We start from the raw sequence: 4480 nt of genomic DNA, 5'->3' as shown, positions 1-4480 counted from the left end.
CCAGAAGTGTCCATTTGCGGAACTTTCGAAAAACGGAACTGATGTTCTAGGGTTTCATCGAAACGTGCCGATTTTTTCAGGGATTTAAGAGGAGTGTCTACGAAATAAAACAACACTAATAACTTTCATTTCCAAGCCACCCCCACCCTCCCCGGAGCGCCCCAAATATGAAGCAAAAATCAAAAAGCTACATTTTTACGTATTATTGTTACCCTTTAGCAATTTCCGTCGTCTATTTCATACAGATAATTACTAATAGACAATTTAATATTTGTCATGACTTTTTAATCAATTTTAAACTGTTTGAACAGACGAACATTTTTTAAACAATAATTTATTCCCAAAAATGTAAAATAAGCGTATTTTCTGATTGAAATGTAATTGTTTGTCATTGTTTGGAGTAACAAATTTTTTTAGAAACATTATGTAATTATTTATTGTCTATTTTAAAAATTGCTAAAAACGGAGCCAGAGATATCAACTTTCTTTTTAAATTAGTATCCTATGCTACGTTTTGTTGAATAACTACATAATTTTTTATAAATTTCTCTTAATATTCAATAAATTTCTAACACTTACAATTATGTTTCTGACTGTAAAGTGTATAGAAATAATACATTTACCACTTTTTAAATGTTTTAACAAATATAATTTGTTTAAATAATTACGTTTCCAAAAATACTTTTAAAATCGTAATTATCTGTATGTCTTCTATTTTATTAAATTTTTTTAGTTATCGAAAAATAACTGCTTGAACAAATAAAAATTGCTTAAGAAAATAAAAATTTGTTAAACATTAGAAGAAATGTATCAACATTATGTAATTATTCGACAGAAAGTAGCATAGGATAACAATTTGAAAATTCAAAATTTTCCCTATCTTAATTAAAAGGGATTTTGAAGTGCCCGCTGGCACGTTCTTTTTTATTTGTTTATACTCTCTCCCTTTTATGGGTTTGAGAGTCTTTACATAACCGTTACAAGTATTCTTACAAGCAAGCACTACACTATCTTACGAACTATTCGCTTCATACAGTCTTAAATTATTATTCTTATTTCAAAACGCTTCCGACTTTGCCCTGGGCTTCCATTTCCTCTTACCATTATCAATTTCAAATTTTGAATCTGGTTCGCAACACTATTTCGTCACTCTCCTTCTTTCGGAGTGATTTTTTGGCTTTTTTTCTACTATTTTGTGCAAACAGCTCTTTCTCTCAGATCTTCTAGTTTCTTCATCCATTCCTCCCCCTGAACATTTTCATTCAGAATCCATTTAATTCTCTCTTCTGCATTCCCCCCCCCCCCCTTCGTCCCTTGTACATCTCTCTAACACGTGCAACCATGTTTTCTGCTCATACCTACATATTCTACGAACATTCTCTTCTTTATTTATCCAATACATGCATGCTCTCATATCCTCACCTATTCTGAATCTCACTACTCTATTCCATTTGCTCTCCTTTTTAATCTTTTTCAGGTACTCTGGTTCCCCCTGCCCCTTAACCATTCTATACCAGCTGTTGTACCTTGAATCTCCGATTTTCCCAATCTTTCCTCACCTTGCCTTGCCTTCATCTTTTCCTCTATTTCCTCCCACTCTGTATCCCTCTCGTGTATACCACAATCACGCCTCATTTCATATCTCTCCTCCTCCAATTTTGAACTCCCCACGTTACCCCTCCTCTCTTTATCCATGAACTCGCGAGCACAAGCTTGTGCAATTTTTCTTCCCTCTTCCCTTCTCAATTTCTCTTCGAAGTTCCAGGATCTTTTTCACTTGCCTCACCACCATTTTTTCTCGTCCTACTTTTTCCCTCAGCATATAACCTAGGCAACTCCAGGTCACTCCCAAAACCCATCTCAAAAATATCTCATGCAAACTTTCTATTCTCTTGTGTTCTTTCCATCCACAGATTCCCACACCATAGTTTAACACTGGCCATATTAATACATCAAACATCCACCCTCTCATCTTCCAGTTATTCTCGAACCTTCTTTTTCCTATACATCATACTTGTCCCATTACTTAACTCGCGCATTCCAATCTCTTCCTCACTTGCAGCTCACTTCCTCCTTTCGTTGCTAACCAAAATCCTAAGTAGCAAAACTCATCAACCAACTCTAACACCACGCCATTTATCTTCAATTCGTACTCTAATCTACCCCTATTATTTCTAAAACACATAATCTTGGTTTTGTTCACATTTATTGTTAAACCCTTTTCTCTCACATATTCTTCGAACACTCTCATCAACAAATTCTTACCTTTTTCATCTTCCGCTAATAGCACTACGTCATCTGTATATGCTTGTGAGTACAGTTTGCCCGTTCCCAATATTGTCCCACATTTCCCTTTCATCTTCGACTTCTACTCTAAATCTGCGAAAAAAATACTAAACAAAAGTGGGCTCAAAGGACACCCTTGCCTAAGCCCCTTTCATGTCCAAAATTCCTCACCTTTCTTATCTCCTATCTTGACCCTTATCTTAGTATCCACAAATATTTCTTTTATCCTCTCTATTAAACCTTCGTCTACTCCTCTCTCTTTCGTGGTTGCCCATAATATCCTCCTGTTAACTGAGTCAAATGCTGCCTTAAAGTCTACAAACAATGCAACTAGCTCCCCTTTTTTCCGCCCTAGGTTCCTATTGACTAGATAGTTGAGCACGCAGACGTTATCTATGGTTCCTATCCCTTTTCTAAAACCCATTTGGTTGTGTGGTGTACTTCCCTTCTCTTCCACCTGTCTTTTCAATCTCCTTCTAAGCACTTCCAGATACATTTTATAACCCACGGACATGAGTGTGATATCTCTATATTCGTCCACCCTTTTGCCTTATCCTTTCTTAATTAACGGTACTACCAGCCCTGTCTTCCACTCCTCCGGCCACCCTTCTCCTTTCAATATATTATTGCAAATCCTCCACATCTCTTCCCTTGCCCCTAATCTTCCATATTTCAGTGCTTCATTTTCCAAGCCATCTTCCCCTGTTGCTTTGCTTCTTTTCAACCTTGCAATCGCATCATTCACCTCATCCTTACTTATATCTTTTTCAATTTCCTTGCCCCCCTCAACCACTCTTCTTCCTTCTCCCTTTACCCTATATTCCACTCCTCCTAGTAGCCCCTTGAAGTGCTTTGTCCATTCTTTCATTCCTATTTCTTCATTTATACCCTTCCTTCCTCCTCTTTCCCTATTTATCACTTCCTATTCCCTCCCTTCTTGTACCGCCTTCGCTACCTCTGCCATATACCTTTCTTTCTTTTTTCTGTCTTTTCTCCTTTATCATTCTTTCGTGCTCCCTGTTTCTTCTGTTGAGTTCTTCTTTTTCCATTTCCCCTTTCCTCCATTTCCTTACACTCTCCTTCATCCTATCTTTACTTTCCCTGCATTCATCGTCCCACCAGCCTCTCCTAAACCCCTCTTTTTTTCTGTCGGTCTCACCTCTTCCCTTACCTTTTCTATCGCTCCTTTAAGTTTTTCTAGCAGTGTGTCAACTCCTTCCTCTTCCCGACCCCCTATCTCGTCGTTTTCTATTTTTTCTCTCAATTCTCTTCACGTTTCTTCCCCCCAAATACCCATTTTCACTTTATTTTCTCTCTTTTCTTTCCTCTTTCCCCTACTTCTCTTTGAGCTACCACATCTCATTGTCGCGATTACCGAAAAGTGTTCTGAGCTTATCAGACTGCCCACTTCTATTCCAACCTTCTTACTCTTCGAACTCCTATTTACTACCAAGGAACCCAGTATATCTCCCAAGCAAACCTAACCTCAAAATCAACTTTTATCAATTTTTGTATTTTTTGTTTAAATTTTCACATTCTATCACTCCCTTCATTCACAATTGCACTTTTACCCCAGTACCCTTACTCATCACAACCTCACCGTACGTGTCTTGCGCTCTTGAGGGAAAAAAATTTTGCAATGCATTTTTGGACCACCCTAGTCCAGGGTTGTTTATCAGAACTTCATTTGACATGAAAATATCACCAAGAATATTAAAACTGACACCACTCATTTTAGAATTATTATTTCGACTGCTTTCATCTAATTGCATCAGATTTTCCCCTGATGCGTTCATAATTCTAACGCACTTTTTTCCGAAAAAAAGTTTTGAAATCAGCGAAAATCCATGAATGATTTGTTTTTTTTATTTTTAAGATGTTTGCAGTTCGGATGTTTTGAAAATTTACCTGTGGTTTCTTAACCTTTCTTTAGCCGTATTCGATAATGCGCGGTTGCATCCCTGACAAAACGCAACATTTTTACCATTTTCTTTTTTTAAAAGGAAGGAACACTATGCAATATTTTATTAAATGATGAGAGAATTGAACAAGTTGATAAGTTCGTATACCTTGGTAGCTTATTTAGTAGGGGCGGGAAGATAGATGAGGAATTAGATAGACAAATAAATGAAGGTAAGAAGGTTATTGGTAGAGCAGGTCCCCTTATCAGAAGTAAAAATATATCAAATAAAGC

The 4480-nt window shown here is 37.0% G+C and overlaps 1 protein-coding gene across 1 annotated transcript in view; it reads left to right on the top strand.

Moving 5' to 3' along the window:
• LOC117176558 (putative fatty acyl-CoA reductase CG5065) overlaps positions 1–4480 on the top strand; it is a 61013-nt gene that overhangs the window by 7620 nt on the left and 48913 nt on the right. The window lies entirely within an intron of this gene.

The sequence above is a fragment of the Belonocnema kinseyi genome, chromosome 7 (assembly GCF_010883055.1).
Source record: "Belonocnema kinseyi isolate 2016_QV_RU_SX_M_011 chromosome 7, B_treatae_v1, whole genome shotgun sequence".
Lineage (NCBI taxonomy): Eukaryota > Metazoa > Arthropoda > Insecta > Hymenoptera > Cynipidae > Belonocnema > Belonocnema kinseyi.
The sequence above is the reverse complement of the archived record's forward strand: the minus strand, read 5'-3'. Positions and strand labels throughout refer to the sequence as shown.